The sequence below is a fragment of the Danio aesculapii genome, chromosome 14 (genome assembly GCF_903798145.1).
Source record: "Danio aesculapii chromosome 14, fDanAes4.1, whole genome shotgun sequence".
Classification (NCBI taxonomy): domain Eukaryota; kingdom Metazoa; phylum Chordata; class Actinopteri; order Cypriniformes; family Danionidae; genus Danio; species Danio aesculapii.
Genome location: NC_079448.1, coordinates 31,537,857 through 31,560,718, shown reverse-complemented (window position 1 = coordinate 31,560,718; position 22,862 = coordinate 31,537,857). Strand labels below are relative to the sequence as shown.

Below are 22,862 nucleotides of genomic sequence, written 5' to 3'. Positions count from 1 at the left end.
TGTTCAGAAATGAAGAAATCATTTAGAAATGAAGCAGGTGATTGTCTTTATGAATGGATCACTGAATCACTGACTCACATTCATTCAGAAATGGAAATGTTGCTCTGAGATGCACAAATACAAAAAAAAAAAAATGTTTCCTAAAAAACTTTCATTGACAAAACTGTAAAAAAGACAACTACAAGATTGTTAAAGACTACTACAATACTTTTTTTTTCATAGTACATACATATTACACACTCCTACATCAACGGCAATCTTTCAAGTCAACGTGAAATGGCTTTTACATCCTATTATGGTTCTGTAATATCACTGTACTGTACGTGTCTCCAAATGAATCAATATAACAGCAAATGGCTAGGTCATAAAACAAGCATTTCATATTATAACGCATTTAAAATCTGAGTTCAGAGTGGATTATGAAGGACTACTACCCTCCTGAAACATTGTGAACCCATTTGTGAAGAAGCATTTTACCCGATACAGTACACGGAGGCTGAAAATCAAGTTCACCCCAGAGAACATTTTTATCCATCCCAATAGTGATGCTTCTGGAAATCTATCACAATTTGCTGTAAACTTTATTATATTAACCGGGAAGCTTTTACAAAGGTTGCATTGCCTTTGCAACAGTAGCCTAAAACAACAGCTATTTAGCTATTAGTTAATATTAATTATTAATAGCAAGTTGCTTCCGAGGCAAAGCAAGTTGTTTCATTTTGATGAACAATTATGAAAACATTTCTCTCTCACTGATGAATTGCACTCAATAAGACCAGAAGCACGTATTGAAAAACAGAAAATACGGTCAATTTTGATTTCATATCGACCTTTACCATAAAAGTCCCTTGTGATGAGGATGTCGCACAATGTACTCATAAAATAATTCCCATAAAATGAGCTCCAAGGTGTTTCTCATAAAGGCAAGCTACAAGGTCACAAACAAAATTTACAGTACAAGTTATATGTGCTCATAAAAGCATGCATTATTTATATGCTCGCACCTGTGCATAGACAAGGGTAGAAACTGACATCACAATCACCCCACACTAACAATGTACAAACAAAAGCACCAAGTACAGTAGTTGGTGGCCTTGTGTACATGTATGTTTGAGTAACATGGTCTCATTAATATTCTTGTGTTCAATCATTCATTAATTTATTTTCTTTTCGGCTTAGTTCCTTTATTAATCAGGGGTCGCCCCAGCGGAATGAACTGCCAATGCATCCAGCATATGTTTTACGCAGCAGATGTCCTTCCAGCTGCAACCCACAACTGGGAAACACCTATACACTCTCATTCACACACATACACAACGGACAATTTAGCTTACCCAATTCACCTACAGTGCATGTCTTTGGACATGTGGGGGAAACCAGAGCACCCGTCCAAGCGAACAAGGATAGATAGAACATGACAGAATATGCAAACATGATGCAAACATGCAAACTCCATACAGAAATGCCAACTGACACAGCTGAGGCTCGAACCAGAGACCTTCTTGCTTTAAGGCAATCATGCTACCCACTGCGCCACCATGACGCCCCAATATTCTTGTTTGTAAAGTGCGTTTCTACAAAATGAACATTTATTTCCATTTTAATAGATGTTGAATTGTGCAATACTGACATATTACAGCATCTGAACGTACAACACTGACAAAAAGACATCAACTAAAACTTAACATTAAACTTATAATTAAACTTACTTTTAAATCCTGATGAATTATGAAACTGCAATTAACATTTTGATTATATTGCATTCAACTGTCATATCAATAACACTATCTATTTAATTACATTTAACATATTATTATTTACTTCATATTCAATTATTCCATTTGATTATGTTACCAATGTTCAAAGGTTAAAATCAAAAACTTAAATTTCATATAAAATGAAATCCATAAAACTGGATATTTCTGTAATTGTTTATAAACAATGATAATAAATAATACAATAAAGTAAATTAATAGTAGCCATTATATATAACATTACTTTTGTTTTTATTCATATTGTAGATACTTTAAGAAATGGTTAGAGGGAGAAGTCGGATTATTAAGCTAACATATGTTGTCGTTCTATTTTGTTGCTTATTTCATAAGTTAACAAAACGTATGTGTAGGGTGAAGAATAGAGTTAAGGGATCTAAAAATCTAAATTATTTACAATTTTTGATTTTTATTTGTAATGCAGGAACTTTACTTTATGGAGTGAAGTTGGATGGACTTTTATTTTAAGTGGATGAATATATATATGGGGGTTGGCGGGTGTTCAGACTGACAACGACATACAGTTGAAGTCAAAATTATTAGCCCCCCTAAATTCTGAATATATATATATATATATATATATATATATATATATATATATATATATATATATACATATATATATATATATATTATATATTATATATTATATATATATATATATATATATATATATATATATATATACATATATTATATATATATATATATATATATATATATATATATATATATATATATATATATATATATATATATATATATATATATATATATATATATATAAAATAATGAGACGAGACCAAATTGGCTTGACTGATATCCATGCAAATCAATACCTCATTCTCAGAGATTATTATTATTATTATTATTATTTAAATTATTATCAACCAACTGGTAAGTATAAATTTGTCACACAGTCACGAACAACCATTTTTACTAGCATTTGGAGCACAGTGTTAATTAGTGTTAATTTTAGGGCTTGATTATGTATTTCTAAGCAATATTTAATATGAACAATTTAGGATTAGATCCATTAGCAATTAACTGGATCATATAAAGTGTCTATTTCACACTAACATGCATTCAAAATGTGAATTGAGAATGGATTAGGAACATCACACTGACAATGTATAAACAAAAGCCCTAAGTAAATAGCTAGTATGTTTGTGTACATACATGTGTGTGTGTGTATGAGAGAGAAAGAGAGTTATGGAGTGCTTGGACTGCAGAACAGCAGACAGCAAGTGCTGCTCACAGCATTTTTGTGTCCGGTAAAACTCCATGCTGGGAGCATTGCATGAGTACATTTACACACAAACACACTCCACTTCATCACTGTAATACAGATGTTTCAGATGTGATTTCCCAACAGGATCCTGTAATAGAACCGTATACATACGTCATATGACAATAAAGAGCCCGCAGTTATGAAGTGCATGCAATTTTTTCACTCCAAGCAAACACACTAAGGAAAGCTGGGCAAAGTCATTGCTTTTAAATGCATCTGAGTTCCTGAGTAATTGCCATGACATTGGAGGTAAAATTGCAAAGGCTTTTTTTTCCTCTCTCTCTCTCTTTTAAAAAGCGTGTGCAGTCAGTCCTCATAAAGGAGGAGGAATTAAGAGGCTATTACCTGCCTTAATTACTCCAGGAAAGACAGCACTGAAGAAAAAAAAAAAGATGGAGCTCGCTACAATCGGGCCTGCAGATATCTAAACGGCATGCTTTTAAGATGCATATCAGTGCAACTCAAATGACAATGTATTGACCATCGTTTTAATTGGGATCAAATAAAGACTGCGCACTTTCTGTCTTTCAACAGTTGCTTTAACTTCAAAAATCCAAGACGGATTACGCACGCACACACGGCTACACTTTCATCTTCCTTTCATCATATCAAGCCTTTAGTGGCTGTTAGCGGGAATGGAGGAAAGAGAGAGGGGGTGAAGAGGAGCTTTTTGTGGAAGACCTTGAATGCAGAAAGTGTATTCAGTACATCTGACTCAACTCCTCTCTTCCAGCACACGCTCGTCCTCTCTCTCCCCATGACTTCTTTGTCAATACAGTATGCGGTCATTCAGGGATATTGAGTCGAGGTTGCTGGCTGTGCCTTGTGGTATCGATTTGGTTCAACACTGCCCTGTGCCAGAAACATACCTCCATATACACACAGACTAACACTCAAAACATAGCGCAACATATCACTGTGTATTTTTTAAAATGCTATTTATGTCAAACCATTTTATAATCTATTTTTCAATTAAAATTTACTTGATTAGTCTTAGTAGTCATGTAGTTAATTTTATTTTTACAGTTGAAGTCAGAATTATTAGCCCCCTTTGAATTTTTGTTTTTTCTTTTTTAAATATTTCCCAAATGATGTTTAAAAGAGCAAGGAATTTTTCACAGTATGTCTGATAATATTTTTTCTTCTGGAAAAAGTCTTATTTGTTTTATTTCGGCTAGAATAAAAGCAGCTTTTAATTTTTTAAAAGTCATTTTAAGGTCAATATTATTAGCCCCTTTAAGCTATCTTTATTTTCGATAGTCTACAGAACAAACCATCATTATACAATAACTTGCCTAATTACTCTAACCTGCCTAGTTAACCTAATTAACCTAGGTAAGCCTGTAAATGTCACTTTAAGCTGTATAGAAGTGCCTTGAAAATTATCTAGTCAATTTTTATTTACTGTTATCATGGCAAAGAAAAAATAAATCAGTTATTAGAGATGAGTTATTAAAACTATTATGTTTAGAAATGTGTTAAAGAAATCTGCTCTCCTTTAAACAGAAAATGGGGAAACAAATAAACAGGGCAGCAAATAATTCAGGGGGGTAATCATTCTGACTTCAACTTCAACTATATATATATATATATATATATATATATATATATATATATATATATATATATATATATATATATATATATATATATATATATATATATATATATATATTTTTTTTTTAACCCTTTCATGCGTGAGTTTTAAATACTCCAGCTGACCCTCCTCCTGAAGCTTTTTGTTGTGACCGTTACTTGGAATCCGTTGCATTCTAAAGTTCCCATGCCAAGTTTATCACGTGACCCAGCAGCCTCAATGATCTATGAATATATGCAAAGACTGTAGCTGTGTCTCATTTCAGAAGCTGCATCCTCCGAAGGATGCAGACTTCAAAGGTGAGTTCTTCAAAATCCACACAGGCCAAACTGAGCGTTTTGAAATGAGACGATCTAGCCTACAGAGGACCGATCTCATCACCAGGCAACCGTAACAGCTGCTGTTAATAAGCGGTAATAAAATTTTTAACGACTTTTTTCCAGTGTGATTTTATAACTTATTTTAAGTGATCTGAAGGCAAAGCAAGGTTTATAGAAGCTGGAAATATATTTCCTTTGATCCACACATGTACACATAAAAATGTAAATTGTCTTTAAATGTCTCTTTAGTAAGACATGTCATACTCTTTTTGTTTTTTAACATATGTTTAGATATCTAATAAAAAACAAAAAACAATTCATACATTTAATCTGGTTTTCTTATAAAAACGTCCTGCCGTCCAGCCTCTGAAATGAGAGACAGCTTATAGAATACATGCTGTAAAATGTGTCACTCTTATATTTTTGAATGAGGAAAAGTGTAACGGTCAATATGGCGAATGAAGACCCGCCTACTAGTACAGGAGCCAATCAGCGATTGCTGTAGAGAAGCTCAGTACAGACGTGTGCTTTTTACGACAGTTTGTGTGAAATTTCTTGCCTTAAAGGGACTTTGATATATCGTATTTTGTTTCTTTTTGCCCTTTTCTGTAAATATTGACAAATGTTCTAATTACATTGTAAAATTTCTGATACTCCCATTCTCAAATATGTGACCGAACTAATATTTTGTCTTTTAAACCACCTAATAATGATGATATTACTTGTTATATAACGAATAATGGGCGCCGCCATGCTTAGTCAGCACTGCAAGAGAGGGTAAAGTCTATATGGGATACAGTTGAGGATGCTCACGTCAATATAGCAGCATTTTTGTGACACTTTACAAAAATAAATAATATTTTCAAATTACCAGGAAGGTTGGGTTTAGGGTTGAGATAGAGGTAAAAGCTAATACAATACAATTAATGCATAATTTAATAAATAATATAGATTATTCTCGTTAACTTTTAATCGCAGTTGTATCCCTTCTTGCAACAACCACAGGAGAGATCCGAGCTGCTGGATTTACATCATGTTTATTCCTAATTTTCTGCCGAAATACAGGCAAGTAATTGTTTATCTGAGAGAGAGATATATTTATTTTAATGACTCAAACAATATTTCAATAAATAAAATGTTGAAATATTACAATTCAGAGTAATACGTGTATTGTTATTATGAAAAAAACTAATTATTCTGACCAAATATCTTTAATAAATAAAAACTGAATCAAAGTAATGTAGTTTATTTTAAATAATTAAAAAAGAAACTTTTTCTTTTGTCGACAAAGACTTAGTTTATTAAACATAATTGCAATTTAAATGACAAATTTTCTATCTACTGTATATTTTCTATTTAATTATTACTAGGATGTGAAAGTCAGAGAAATTCTCTGCAATTTTCATATTTATGATTATAAACAGTTTTTCTTTATGCTATTTTTCTTTCTCTTGTTTGTGAAGTATCCGATTTTCCATCAGTTGAAGATGGATGCATATCATGTATAAAGGAATCTGATTGGACTGCTTGTTAAGCAGACCCCAGAGACCCCAGAGTTAAATAATAAAAAGAAAGACGAGCATGGAGGGATATGTTTACCGTCAGCATTTCATAAAAGCATCTATATGGCATACGCATCTGCGAACGAGTGTATGCGAGGAGAGAGAGATACAGGGATCTTCACTAATGCACAGAGGAGATGAATAAACACTGAAAAGCTCAGCGAATATGCAGATGAAAGAGCGAGAGGTTAAGTGTGCTGCTGGCTGATTAGCTTGACTTCTAAAGAGATGGATGGAGAATACGGTCGTAAAAAAAATATACCGAAAAAATACAGCTGCATATGGGTGTCTGAGGACAGAAGATGTTCTCTGTAGATATGAGCAGCACGGACGTACCAATGAGTCATTTTCTTTGAACAAAACTTGAGAATATTATTTAAGTTTGAAAAAATATTGAAAACATTTCCGAGGGAGAGTGTTTATTGTCGTTGCACTCATTTTTACAAGCACACAATATTCATCAGACAAAACCATGACACCATTTTCAATGGACCATTGCCTCAATAATGAGAGTATTTATGGCACTGGACAAGAGAAGCTTGTGTGTGTGTATGTGCGTGTGTGTGTGTGTTGGGGTTATTAAATTTTTAAATCGCTTTAATTACAAAAAAAGGAAAAATTGCATTAGGTGGCCAAAAGCAATTATAGGGAACTTAATCTCCTTTGCAATTAGGCTCAGGGGCATTTTTTAACTATTGTAATTTATTTTTGCTACATTTCTATAAAGGTCAGTATAAATTGCTTTGTGTTATTAGAACAAAGGCTCGTTAGAAGGAAACTGAGGGAGGGGGCACCTGTTCCTCTAGATGATTCTTCTCCTTTTGCTGTCCTTCCTAAATTCCTTTTATCTCTCTGGGAGAAGATGTGCTTCTGCCGGCCTGAATTGATGATTTGACCTTGAAGGCTTGTAGTTTGCGCTTTATCAAACAAATTGTGCTTTCACTTTTAAGTGAACTGTCCTCAATCTCAACTTAATGTGCTGAGAAACGTTTTGGTTTCCTGAAGAGTCTACACTTGTTGGCACTTTCATAAACTTGAGCTTCTGCATTCAACAAAATGCTAATTAAACGTTGATGAAGATGAAGAATGTGAGAGGTAGACACATTAAACTGATAAACAAGTTGTACAAAACTCGCCATGCACTAATTAAAATGAATACATTCTAAATTTATTCAAGTTAAAAAAATATGTATAATTATAAATGCAAAAATTATTTATAAATGCTAAACGCTAGCCTAAACTAGCATTCAAAATTAGATTTTTTTTTCTCAAATTGAACAGAATTCAATTAAGCAAGAAATACATTTAAAGTATTAAGCAAAGATGCACTAAATTGATGAATGAATGTATTTTTTATTTAATAAAGTAATTTCCCACCAAAATATATAGCAGCATAACATTTTTCAACTTTGATGATAATAATTAGAAATGTTTATTGAACACCTGATCACCATATTAGAATTCATTTTAAAACACACTAAAAACTGAAAATTAGGCCTGCACGATTAATCAATTTTAAACCAAAAGCTGCGTTTATTTAAATTATTACTATGGCAAGGAAGGCGGGAGCAAGTAATTAAAACACTCCAAGTAATGTTACTTAAAAAGCAGACAACTGGTACAGCAGAACCCACGAACCCCTATTTCACTGATTTGGAGATTAAATGAAAGTTACAAACCCCATCTCTGCTCTGCTTCTCTCTCTCTCTCTGTGTGTGTGTGTGGACCTTTGACCTGCTTGCGTGAGGTAACGTTTCGCCTCTACCGGCTGTTACAGTGATTCTTGTGGATCCACACACACGAGCGTGTTACTCTGCAGAGCAAGTTTTCTCCACGACGTCTATCATGGATCAGCTGTGATATCTGCGTATTATAGACTGTAACCGAGGCACTTTATCTGCATCCGCATCCCTCATCAGTGAATAACGCCAGAGCTGAGCTGAACAGTCAACTTTATCAAATAAAATGACTATAGTTAACTCAAAATTTACTGAAAGTTATTTCTACTCAGCTGAAAAGAGTTTTGAACTCAGTGTTGAAGGTAATGAGTTAATTTAATACTTCATTACTTCAACTTAAATCGAGTAAGTTCACAGTACTTATATAGATTAGTTTTTTACTCAAATGGTTTGTAGCAATTGGTTTCCTCAAGTGGTTTGAGTTGACTGCTTGTATTAAAAGACAAAATTGTATTTTTTTACAGTACTCAGTTGGTTTGAGTTCTCTTAATTTATTGGGTTTTACTGTGCTCAAATTGCTTCATTTGCTCAAATGGATTAAGTTTACAGTACTCATTAGGATTAGTTTTTGAACCTAAATTGTTTGTTGCAATTGATTTCCTCAAATAGTTTAAGTTACCTTAACTTTTGGGGTTTTACAGTGCAGGTAAAATTAAAGGTACAGTTCATTTATTAGACTGCTTGTTTTAAAAGACAAAATCGTATTGTCACATCGTACAAATTTCACATGAATATAAATTAATTAAAAAATTCATTCATTTTCATTTCAGCTTAGTCCCTTTATTAATCTGGGGTCGCCACAGCGGAATGAACCGCCAACTTATCCAGCACATGTTTGACACAGCGGATGCCCTTCCAGCTGCAACCCAACACTGGGAAACACTCATACACTTTTATTCACCCACATACACTACAGACAATTTTAGCTTACCCAATTCACCTGAACCGCATGTTTTAAATATCTACAATATATATATATATATATATATATATATATATATATATATATATATATATATATATATATATATATATATATTTATTTATTTAGTTTAATTTAAAACACTGTAAGTATTTTCTTAATTTGTCATGATAACTGACTACTTTGTTGGAAAAATGGTTTTGAATAAACAGAAGCATAGTGTAGCATACTTTGTGATTATGCTTGGTCTTTCTTTGGTGCTGTTAAAACCACCACATCAAACCTGCAGCTCTTTTATGAAACTAGTAAATCACATTTTAAATCTCAACTCGCAATTTTGATCAGATGAATCGCAATTGGATTTTGTTCTCCAAATCGTGCAGCCCTACAGAAAATTCAGCACTGTTATCAAAGAATAAATTACAATTTGAAATATATTCAAATATAAATTCGTTATTTTAAGTATCATATTTTTGAAAGAAAATGAAAAGTTCTTTCTGATCTCATAATTTGAAAAGTACTGTGCAGTTCAAGAACACTCCTCATATTTAGCAAAATGAACAATGAAATACCCAGTTATAACTGTACAATCTGCAGAACAGACTCTATTTCTTTACCCCACAGGCTTGATTTTATTAACGTAAAATGAAATCTACTCTGACTGAGGTCTACAAGCATCAATTGTGCGCCTTTCATTGACAAGAAGCTACAAGGCTGCTCACTGATAGCTAAAAAGAGCTGTCAGGTGTACTTTCACTTCAGTCTCTCATTATCCAGCATTTCTTCGCCGCTGTTGCTTTTGGCTTCACTCCATTTTGACAAAACTCAATTTGAAAAAGTTTGTGGACAGACTACATAAAAGTGCATTGTGACGCTTGGTTTCACACAGCTCATAATTCATAAAGTTTAAGCCTGTCCAGTGCCTTTTTTTTGATTGCTGCTGAGTCTAACTTTTCCATCACTTGTTGGAGCCTCTGGGTAAGTGCGCGCACAAAATTACATTATGTAATGTAATACCATTATGTGAAAATGATTTCGCTAGATTCACGGATTATGGGATGGAAGTAGACATGCTGCTGACTGAGGTGGTCTTGTGGGCAAACTCGCACAAATGCATCCTCAGATGTACTCTAATACCGCGGTCCCGGGTTTAGTTTGCACATGGGCCGCGGCACAACATCTCTCCGCCCATCTGGCCAGTGAGAAGACGGCGAGCCAAAGAGGCCAAAAAGCTCAGGAAGAGACAGCTGGAGCCCAGTCAGATGGAAAGTGACAAATTACCGCCCTAATGAGAGCCATTCATCATTTCTCCCAAACTCTCACCCTCCCTCTATTTTCATCAACAACGCACCTACATGTTTAGCTCAACCGTCATCCAACACCTGCATTCCACAACGCTGAATACGGGGTGGAAAAGGGGAGCAGATTAGACCTCAGGAAAAAAAGCAATGCATGCAACACATAGTTTATCTTACAGGTGTGAGGTATGAAGAGAAAAGAAGTGTAGGATGGAGAACAGATGTGAAATAACCCTTCAAATAAAAAAGCGCTAAAAAGAATGATGCGAAAGCCGCTCCAAAAGTAGGAAACAAAGTAAATATAAATATACACACTTATATGTCCTAAATATATATGGCACAATACTGCAACATCCCATAAATAGTATCTTTTTCCATTTTAAAAAGGAATTTTGTTCTAACCATCGACGACAGCAACACAATTTATCTATTTCTGAGATGTCACGGCTGAACAACAGCATAAACTACCATGACAATGACAGTGGTGGAAAGAGTACTGAAAAATCATCCTTAAGTAAAAGTACCATTCCTTTCCTAAAAATGTAGTGCAAGTAGAGTAAAAGTATCTGTTGTAAATAGCTCTCATAGTATGAGTAAAAAGTAGCCTTTTCAAAAGTACTAAAGAGTAGTGAGTATTAAGCTGTAAAAAGCTGATGCATTTACATGTAATTTGTGAATGTGTGTAAACGTAACATTCTGTAGTGCATTTAGTTATTACTAGGCCCACACGAAATCTGTGCGTGCAGATTTCCGCAGAACTCCGAAGATATTTAGCCCATAATTAATTCTGTTAATTTACTTGAGTAAATGAGTGTAATATCTATATTTATTCAGTTTTTAAACTAATTACAGTAATATTATTTACTAATATGAAATTGTTCATTTGATTTATGTACATTGCAGTTTGTAAAGGAATATTTTCTGTCTTTTAGTAGATATATTATATGAGAGACTTGCTTTGTTTACCAAATAAAGTGAATCTAATTGGATTTGCATTTTAAGCAATAAATAAAAGTTTAAAAGATATTATTTTTATTTTACATATTAAGGTTTTAGTTATGATACTCCCAAAATAATTCCACAGAAATCCGCAGATTTTTACCAAAATTCTCCGCAGAAATAGCAAAAAATGTCCGCAGATTCCGTCTGGCCCTAGTTATTACCCAGCAAGCACACAATGTCGTAATATGTTAAAATTAGGTTAGATTTAGGTTGTGATGTTTTCGGGTTGGACGTTGGACACTGACGTCGGCATTGTGTATAAAATGTGCTATATAAATAAACTTGCCTTGCTATTTACATTTTTCTGTTATGTTGAGTGTGGTCCGGGCAGCCAAAATGCTTGTCGCTAGACTCTTGTTATGTTGTTAGGTGTAGTTAGGGCATCGTGTAAGAAATGTGTATTTCATTCTATACTTAAATGTAAAACATTTAAAAATAACAATACCCAAAATACATTATATTTGCATTACTCTAAACAGGATTTACACTGGCAGTTCTCACAGAGGAGGTGGGCACATTAACCAGGGCTAACAAGCCTCTAGTGTCAGTCACTAGTGCACCTCATGAAGCTAAGGGAGTGACGTTTACCTGCACAGCATTTACTAACTGGCCTCAATTACGCTTAAACCTTCCTCCAATCTGGCTCACATCACTAATGTGTAACCCCTCTGCTTCGACTTGTTCCTCTCTAAGCAGGACCTCCATTTCTGATGCTAAAAACGGCAGCCTCTAGAGTCAGGTTTACCTGCTCAGCTCTTATGAATTGGCTTCCATTTTACTCTGGAAAATCTCCCCCATCTGGGTCACTGCACCAATGTAACTATTCCGGTTCTTCTCACCCTGCTCTAAGCAGGATTCGAAGAAATTTACCGTGCCCCATCCAGTCTGCCACCTAGTGCCCTTTTTGAAGCCAGTGAGGTTTAAACTCTTACTAACTCTGGCGTCTATTACACTCTCTAAACCTCACTCCCATCTGGGTCATGGCAAAAATATAACTCCAATGATTGTTTGCCCTACCCTGAGTGAGATTTCCAGCACTAAAATCCACAGTATCTAGCAGCAGTTTGTGACATATTGAGTAATAGTTGAAGCAATAAACACTACTATACAGGCAAAGCTAATGACATGACAAAAATGGCTTTGGAACAACATCAGGGTCAGTAAATGATTTTTGGGTGAATTATTCCTTTAATGTGCTGAGTTCATTCATATGGCACAGAGTTGCTGTTTCTGCAGAGCCTTCCAAATCCAAATACTTATGAGGGTCGATTTCGGTTTGGATGCTTTCATAGAGCGCATCCACCCATGTAAGCAGAAGGCCGATCATGAGGTTTTGGAACTGAGCAAATGTACATGGAAGGTGACAGGATGCTGAGGGACAGTGATCTCTCTTGTGATCCAGGGCAGGAGGCCATCTTGTGCCCATCGTCGCTAAAATGGCCGCCCCTGGTCCCGCGTCTGTCTCTGCCAGAGAAAGCTTAGGACAGATTGTCTGGAATGCTCTGCGATTGGCTCAGTTTTCTCATTCTGATGTTGTGTTGTGTCAAACAGCCTGACAGGATCCTAATCTTTACAACCACTGAACTCAGCCGGGCCTGTCAAAACACTAACGCCCATTTCACACCATTAGCCAATGCTAATGGCAGAACGCTGAGTTTGATAATCACGCACATGCATAAGTACTGGCACAATCCTGATCTCTTCATCCTAGTTTTTTCAACCACAAAAATCAAAGCATGGAATTTACTGTAATATGTCTGAAAATTAAGAAAGGCGATGTGTCTCATCTTGAAAGCGACTTTAAGTTAACGTTTCTCCCCTCTGAAAACCTTTGATGTTAAAGCCTGTATTCTCCTCAAGGTCTGAGCTCTTTTATAATCCTGCTCATTTTTTGTCTGTCTGAGAATGACTTTAGAAAATGCAAGTCAAATCTTAGACTGTGTGAGCACAGAATGCAGCATTGAGACACACCGGCACGGCTGCTCTGCACTTTAATGGAGGATCAGCCCCAAAGACTGAACTTTAATGGAATCTGGTGAGGCCAGGTGTGCTGATGGCCACTGCCGCATTTCTTTTGTTATTATTCTTTGCAACATTTCTCCCTGGGCTTTGTGTCATCATGGGAAAGTTAGTCCAAGGACAATCAGAGCAGCAGAACAGAAGACCCTAAGAAACTTTTGGATTCATTCTGAAGTTTCAGACAGTGAATGAATCACAGATGGACCACAGATGGATGGTTTCACTTCAAAACACTTCGGTATACCACCAGTATAGATAGGTACTAATTTAGTTTTTCCTTTATATTTTATTTATAGTGAAAGTAGTGTTGGTTTGCATTTGAATCACAACATTTGGCACTTTGTATGACAAGTGCAACGCTGTACAGATGAGCTTCTGAGCAAGTTTACTACATTGGAGAAGCCATATTCTGTAGAGAGATATATTTGATGCAAACATAAGCCTCTTTTACACAGCGATCCCGTTAAATATCCAAAAAATTACCAGACCGACTTTACCAGTAAATTCAAAAAGGCGTTGTTCACACAGGCACAGACGTTACGGACTTTTTTTTTGGAAAATACCATTTCACATACATTCCAAAATACCGGTAAAGTCTGACATCATTAACCAGAAATAAGCTCTAAATGGCTGCACTTGTATTTGTAAACCTTGAAGGGGTCAGGCTTTTGTTGATGGTTTCACTTTTATTTAAAGCTTTAGCATTCATGCAGCTGCTTTGTCCCAGAGACATTCAAAGGCAGAAGCGTGAACCACAGCTAAATGTTTACACACTTGACTACATTACAAATTCTGTGGATGGATAAGTATTGTGAACAACTTTGGTGAAAACATATGGAGGAACACTTTTGCATGCCGAGATGTACATAATATGTGTGTGTGCTGGAGCTCACCGACTGCTTCACGTGCACGCACGTCAAGCAACTGAAGCAGAGCTTGAAGGTAAACAAACAGCACTTTATCATTAGCATTTTATTGATAATTTGCACAGTTGACATTAAGGAGGAACATATAAACATTATCTGACTAACATCTAGCAGCTAAATGTGTCTGGAAACATATTCAAAGGCTTTAATTTTCATAATCAACGCAGATGAGACTGCATCAAAACAAAACAAAACAAAACAAAACAAAACAAAACAAAACAAAACAAAACAAAACAAAACAAAACAAAACAAAACAAAACAAAACAAAACAAAACAAAACAAAACAAAACAAAACAAAACAAAACAAAACAAAACAATAGGTTTATTCAAATGAATAAAAAACAACAACAATAACTGCACTTTACAAAATTAACAAAACTTAAAATAAAAAAACAATTTAAAAAGAAGAAAAAAATATTACATACAGTACTACAAACTACAAAATAATACTGGGATGTCTGTAAAAGAATAAGCTTAAACATCCCTGGGTGAATTCGTTAAATACGCTTCTGTTTGTTTCCTTTTTAACATGTCAGCAACCTAAATGCTCTATAATGATAGCAATTCATCATCTATTCAACACTATGCTTATTTACTGTTCGGGCCTTGTACTGCAGCACTTTACGCAGGACACTGCACTTTGATTCATGATCACTGACTTCAACACATCCTCCACCAAACGCAAGTGTCAGTGTGTCCTGCTCTATCAGACCATAATGCTAGAAAAAAATTAAAAATAAAACAAATGCAGTATAGCCACACATTCTCAAACACCCATTGTCATTTTTGCTCAGTCCGCTGTCTGCTCTCTGCCCATCATTTCCATATAAATTACATCAGTGTTGTCCTAGTGGATTGATGACACCGTTATGGATTCCATATAGGTTAGCTTATGGAAGATAGAAGGAATAAATAACCTCCATCACTCAACAGCCCTACCTGTGAAGCCCACATATACACTGATACATGTGCATTTTCATCCCACCACAGGTTAATATTTTAACTGGAACAATGATATTTGGCCTTGCAAAACATTGCATCAGTAAAAAAAAAATATATTAGCAAAATATAACAAACAGGACAACCATCTGTGTCCTTGTTCAGCAGAATCAAGGTCCTCTCACCCAGACATTCACCCCAACTGTGTTTTAGCAGCACTTCACAAATGATCAGACAAACTAATGAACAAACAGATGAATGAACTTGACAGAATAAATGTTAAGTCAGGTTGACTTTACAAAGTTAATACACTATATAATCATACTATCTATCTATCTATCTATCTATCTATCTATCTATCTATCTATCTATCTATCTATCTATCTATCTATCTATCTATCTATCTATCTATCTATCTATCTATCTATCTATCTATCTATCTATCTATCTATCTATCTATCTATCTATCTATCTATCTATCTATCTATCTATCTATCTATCTATCTATCTATCTATCTATCTATCTATCTATCTATCTATCTATCTATCTATCTATCTATCTATCTATCTATCTATCTATCTATCTATCTATCTATCTATCTATCTATCTGATACAGTTTTTCTCAGTGGCTTTGGTGCATTTCTCACAACACTATTTACATTTGCACAACAGTTAATGCATTTCTCAAATCAATTAGTCATTTGTGCACATCACAGTAGCAGTTTTTCAGTCCTTCCAACAAATTGCAAATGCTTTTGGACATGCATCAATTGCTTACATAGAACCCTCTACTGTTTTATAACATTATCATTTGCTTATGTCATGTCAGTCAAAATTAATTAAACTTGTGAATGCTGAATAGTCATTCCATACAAACTAATAGTCCTCATTTCATTACTTGAGTTATTACATATAAAGATGTTGAACTAGTTGTCAAAATCTGTCAAGCTAATTTTATAAAAACAAATTTAAATCTTTTTTTTTCCCTGAAAATGTCTTCTAAATTGAACAATTTCGTTAATGATTTACAGATGTATGTATGTTGTAGGTTCAGTTCCAAAGTGTACTGCAACATTGTTTACAGTTGTGCACAGCTCTACCCAAAGGAGGTTTATGTTTGTTGTAAATAAGGGTGTATTTATTCTTTTGCACAATGTTGTGAATAAATTAGAAAGATGTGAAACATACATATTCAGTGTCTTGTACTCAGACACCTCACTAAATACAGTGATGTCGAACTTTACTGTAATTTTCAAATGGCTGTGGAGATAGTATATAGTGCTGTCTTGAGCATTTTCAGAAAGTGTCACCAAAATTTTATAGCATTGGAAAAAATGTAGAGTAAACTGTCATAATGAAAACATGACAAAGCCATTTGACTATCTTGTTTATAAACAATGGTGTCAGGACTTTTCATCTTGATGACACTGACACTTTCATTGACATGAATACTTGCTTTTGAGGAATGAGCTATCCATTTTGAGCAAGTGACACACTTTTGCAGGTTATCAACTAGGGTTTGCAGTTTGTACTAATTGTTTTGAGAAATGCATTAACTGTTGTGCAAATGTAAATAGTGTTGTGAGAAATGCACCAAAGCCACTGAGAAAAACTGTAATAATGTAACTGTCAATTCAGTTCAAAATTATTTGCTTTGTTTTTCAATTAATACATTTTTTTAGTTCCTGACTTTATTAAATATAAATATTTTTAATCAAGACTAATACATATTCATTTAGATGCATTTTAAAAATTAAGATTACGCTCAAAGGCAGAGCATGGGTATTAAACACAAGCTCGACTAGTCACATGCTGTGCAGCTCTATCTGTGTGGATCGTCAAGGAAGCACTGAACTCCTACACAGTATTGAAGGTGAGCATAATTCTTTCCAATAAAGTTGATAATAAATATAAATGCACTGTAACGGTAAAGACATCCGCTGTGTAAAACAAATGCTGGAATAGTTGGTGGTTCATTTCGCTGCGGCAACCCCTGATATATAATAATAACAATAATAATAATAATAATAATAATAATAATAATAATAATAATAATAATAATAATAATAATAATAATAATCTATTTAAATTGTATAACATTTATTTATTCACTTATTTATTATGCTTTGACAACTTCTTTGTTTTAATTCATTTAAATGAGAATGTTTCAAGTCATCTACAGTCAGATGTGCCTTCAAAACGGCTCTCTCTTCTGCGAAAGCAGATCAAAAATATTGATGACTCATCCTGCACAACACTAATTGTTATCCAATCAATGCACAAATTCTCAAGCAATAATGCCCTTCCCCCTAATACCGCTTGAAGTTGACAAGATCTTAAATGTGACAAGTCTTTTTTTAAACTGTTAAGGAGGAATGAAAGTCCTTCTGATTTATGTCTCTTGCAACTTCCTTTTTCAACAGAAAATACATTAAAACTGAATTGAAAACTGCACTCGTTAAGAGATTTCAAGGCTGTTCAATGCAGCCAAGAAGCAGCGTATACCGAGTGGCATTTTATATGAGAGAGACATTGCTGTAAAGCATGAAGAACACACCAGCGCTTGTCATTTCACTCTCTCAGAACAAGTCCTACAATATTCATAAAAAAGCTTTTTGGCAACAGCACACATCCCTGAGAAGTGCTACACTTGTTTATTCACAAGGCTGGGAGAAAAAAAGCTCTAAAAGACAACATTAAAAAGTAATATCTACTCTGACATTGCGAGGACATGGTGTCAACCTAATTCGGGCCAGGAAAAATAAAGTTTTCAGCTGACACACACTGTAGCATTTTGCTTAAGGATGAAATTCATGAGCTGATGAGCTGACAACAAAAAAAAGAAGAGACCTTCAGGGATTGATTTTAAGAGGGAAGTCAGTAATAAAAGCTGGTGACATAATAAAAAAGTGATGTCATCACCTCTTAGCATTCTCATCACTGTCAGGTCTCTTGGCTAGAATGACCTATACTGTACACCTGTTGCTGGAGACTGCCTCAAATCAAGCTCTGTGGCTTTTGTCCACTTTCTGCACTGCTTTAACAGAGCATCTAATGAGTCTTGATCTATCATAAAAATAAAAAAAATAAAAATAATAAATATATATAGATTAACATAAGCATGTCTAGAAACATGGCAGCATGTTCATCAAAAAACAAAACATCAAACCAACATATACAAACAAACAAACAAAACTATTTTAGACTGAAAGAAAAAACATTATTAGTTTAAAGGATAAAACAGATTCTGTTTTATTCAAACCATATATTATATTATATTATATTATATTATATTATATTATATTATATTATATTATATTATATTATATTATATTATATTATATTATATTATATTATATTATATTTGTATTTCTCTGTATTTAAGTTTTAAAGACCACCTTCAATATGGATATAAATGAATATTTACAGCTATATTTTGATTTATTATTACAAATAAAATAATAAATAAATTGTAATAGTACTATTTTACTGTTTAAATGAATCAAAAACCACAAAAATAGAACACAGTAAATTACAGAACTAATATTTACTGCACATCTTAAATTATAGGTTTTCAAACAGTAACCCATCAAGCTTTATTTTGGCAGATTAATAAAGATGCTCTGATGGTGTCAGACTTGTCAAGCTTGTTTTGATTTTATTTTGACATCTCATGCAGTCTTTTGTTGATGAGCCATAGACGAGAATGAAGATGAGGCAATAGGCTCTGGCTGCATCTTAAACTTAAAACAAAACAAAGTGAGTAATTTAAAGAATAAGCACAATGAAACCGTGTTCAATCCACAAGCAATTCCACTCTAAGAACAACCGCACTGAGGGCTATATATAAATGTTAGTTAAACAATGAGTACCTTGAAAATCTTCTATAAGCATAAATTGGAGATAGTTGAGAAAGAACACATTTTTAAAGCCATTTTAAGGAGTCATTCAAACCTAATTTTCTGTCATGTGTACCAGCATGATTTATTTTTAGCATGCTGTAGACAGACTTCATGGTCATTCAGAATTTGTATAGTGTCAAAGTATAGGTCACATAAAGTGCTCAGTTTTAACACGATTGTATGGCAATTTCTAAATTAGTGGCTCTTTTTGTATGAATTCGTACAATGTAGTACAATTTACTTATACCCCAATGACGGTTAGGTTTAGGGGTGCTTGGGTGCCACACCTCCTTTTTAAAATCATACATTTTTGTACGACTGAAAACAAATTTGTATGAAACAGCCACTAAACAGACAAAGCGAAAAATGGTGCCATGATCACCAGGATTCTAGCCCTTACAGATCACTGGAGGATATTTACTATCACCCGAACTACAATTCTGCCACTGTACTGCACTACATTTCCCATCAGGTACCTCACACCCACACCAGTTCCAGATCACCCATGATTGCACACAGCTGAAGCTTGTAAAGGACTAATAACCAGCACTATTTATACACCTCTCATTCTCACACACATTGCTGAGTCTTGTTGTTGTTTACCTGTAACATTAAAAAGCATTCTCCTTGTTTACGTTGTTTTCTGCCTATATTGACCTCTTTGCTTGTGACATCAACTACGTTTCTGGATTACACGTATGCTCCTGTTTGTACCTGTTGTCCATTGCCTGCCTGACGATTCTTAATAAAACTGTATGATGAATTCTCAACTCTGTTGTACCCTGACTCCCCTTTGGTTACAAATAGTTAAGTTACGTAGCTCCACTCCTTAATAAAACAGCCAGTATTGTTTCTTTCTTATTACAGCTCTGTCAGTGAGAGTGGTTGAGCTCATTATAGCATTATAGCAATAGCACGTTGAAGGGGGTGGGACATGTCAGATACTAGAGCATTTGATTGGTCAGAATATATGTATATATATATATATTTTTATAATAATTTTTTCGGAGTTTTCACCTTTATTGGATAGGACAATAGAAGGTATTGACAGGAAGGCATGGGGAGCAGAGAAAGGGGAAGGATTGGCACAGGAACGCGAGGTGGAATCGAAATCGAGTCGCCGTGAGCACCGGAGTGCATGTGTTAACGCACTAACCACTACACCGCTGGCGCCGACTAGATTTGTCAGAATATTTAATGAGAAACTGAAGTATGAGTGGACACCAAAAAATTGTGGATGTGACAAACATCCAAAAAAATGGAGTGACAAACTGAACGCTTCAGATGCTTGTATCTTTTTTTATTCAAACTTTGACACTGTTTTTGAGCACACTATTATATATCTTTATATATCTAAGATTAAAATACTGATACTAACATTTAAAAACTTGGATTGAATCCACTGGGATTGGATTCAAACTGGAATCTAAATAAACTAACTGGATCTTTTTTTTAATAACATTTTGTTCCATTATTTTGTGCTTAAAATGGCCTTAAAATGACTTTACTTTGGAAACATAATTATTATTGAATGGTAATGGAGCAAAAATAATAATAATAATAATAAAAATGTCCCTGTGTGAACGGACTTGGAAGGACATCAAAATTAGGACATGAAAAAAATCCTTGTGGAGGGTTACAGATGGCCAAAAATAGTGTATGAAAGCAAACAATAAGCATAATACAGTGTGCAAACAAATGCAATAGAACAGCATTCATAACTAAAGGCTGGAATGCATCAGAATGGGTTTGGAAATCGGAACAGATTTGAAAACACTAGGCATGATGCACTTGCCAACTTTGTAAACGGTTACAGAGGAAAAAAAAAACTGGCCATCATACAGTAAGTGACTGAGAATCACAGAACAGCAGACATTCAACTCTTTACAAAGAAAACTAACACACAGAAACATGTCTCTCGTAACTAGGAGTTTAATAGAAAATTAAAACACGTGCTCTAAAATTGCTCAAAACATCACATGTTTGATATCCTCTCACTGGCTGGAGCTTTAAAAAGTATTTGTCCACTAATCACTGTGTTATTTTTGGTACAATCTGTCAGTTCTGACTGGCCAAAATATCAAAAATATCAAGTAATTTTGCTTTTAATTTACACACGCTGATCCAAGAGGGAGGTGACTTTATATTCTTCAATAGTGATTTCATTCATTCATTCATTCATTTTTCTTCGCCTTAGTCTCTATTTCCACAGCCACAGCAGAATGAACTGCCAACTATTCCAGCTTATGTTTTACACAGCAGATGTCCTTCCAGCCACAGTCCAGTACTGGGAAAAACACCCATACACTCTCGCATCCACACACAAACTCATTCACACGGCCAATTTAGTTTCTTCAATTCACCTATATTACATGTCTTTGGACTGTAGGGGAAACCGGAGCACCCGGAGGAAACCCACGCCAACACGGGGAGAACATGCAAACTCCACACAGAAATGGCAACTGTCTCAGCCAGGACTTGAACCAGAGACCTTCTTGCTGTGAGGTGATAGTGCTAACCAGTAAGCCACCATGCCACCCCCCAGTATTATTATGAAGCAAACTAATGTGAATTAAAAAATAAATAAATAAATAAATCGCTGCCAGAAAACACATACAGGCAACACAACATTAATACTCGTGGCTCTTTCTGACGCATTGATCTTTAATGAGGCAAAGTGATTGGTTTGCACAAAAAGCAGAGCCTTTTTATATAACATAATTATCTATCCATATCATCGCCAAATATGACAATCTGGAGATTTATGTCATTTTGTATTGACTTGGAATTGATATTTATATGTAATATGTTCTTACTTTTTAGGTATTGCAATCAATCAATCACACAAAAAACAAATATGAATGTAAGTTTGCATGCAAGCATAAGCTGGAGATGCACGAGACAATTTTCCAAGGCTGTGAATTAAATGAAATAATGTTCTGTTGCTTGTACACTTCATAAGAGCTCGATGTTTCGTTAGGATTGGCTATAATGAGGAACACAAAAATAGAGAATTACTAGAACAATCACACAAACAAATACTCAAGAGTACACAGAAACTCCCTTAAACATAAACTATAACCAACCAAGAATTAAACTCAACATGTCTACATGCAGGAGATTATCAGGAACTAAACAATATACAGATGATAATCACAGAAAAAGAAAAAAAAAGCAAGCGCAATTACTTTCATTTTGTAATCAGACACTTGATATCAACGACTTATGAAGTTGCATTTATTACTGCGGAAATTAATTATTTTAATATAAACATGATACCCAAATTTCTGAGTTGGACATCACTTTAAATTAAATTAAATTAAATTAAATTAAATTAAATTAAATTAAATTAAATTAAATTAAATTAAATTAAATTAAATTAAATTAATTTAATTTAATTTAATTTAATTTAATTTAATTTAATTTAATTTAATTTAATTTAATTTAATTTAATTTAATTTAATTTAAAAGTAGTCATTTGAAGCACATTCCAGCAGCATGAATCAAAAAAGCATAGAAACAAGAACTAATTTCAAAATATGAGTTCCTAACTGTTATAATAATGTTCAACT

General features: G+C 34.2%; 1 protein-coding gene across 1 annotated transcript in view; it reads right to left on the bottom strand.

The window, feature by feature from the left end:
• The window catches only part of tenm2a (teneurin transmembrane protein 2a), a 288,065-nt gene that overhangs the window by 177,729 nt on the left and 87,474 nt on the right, over positions 1-22,862 (bottom strand).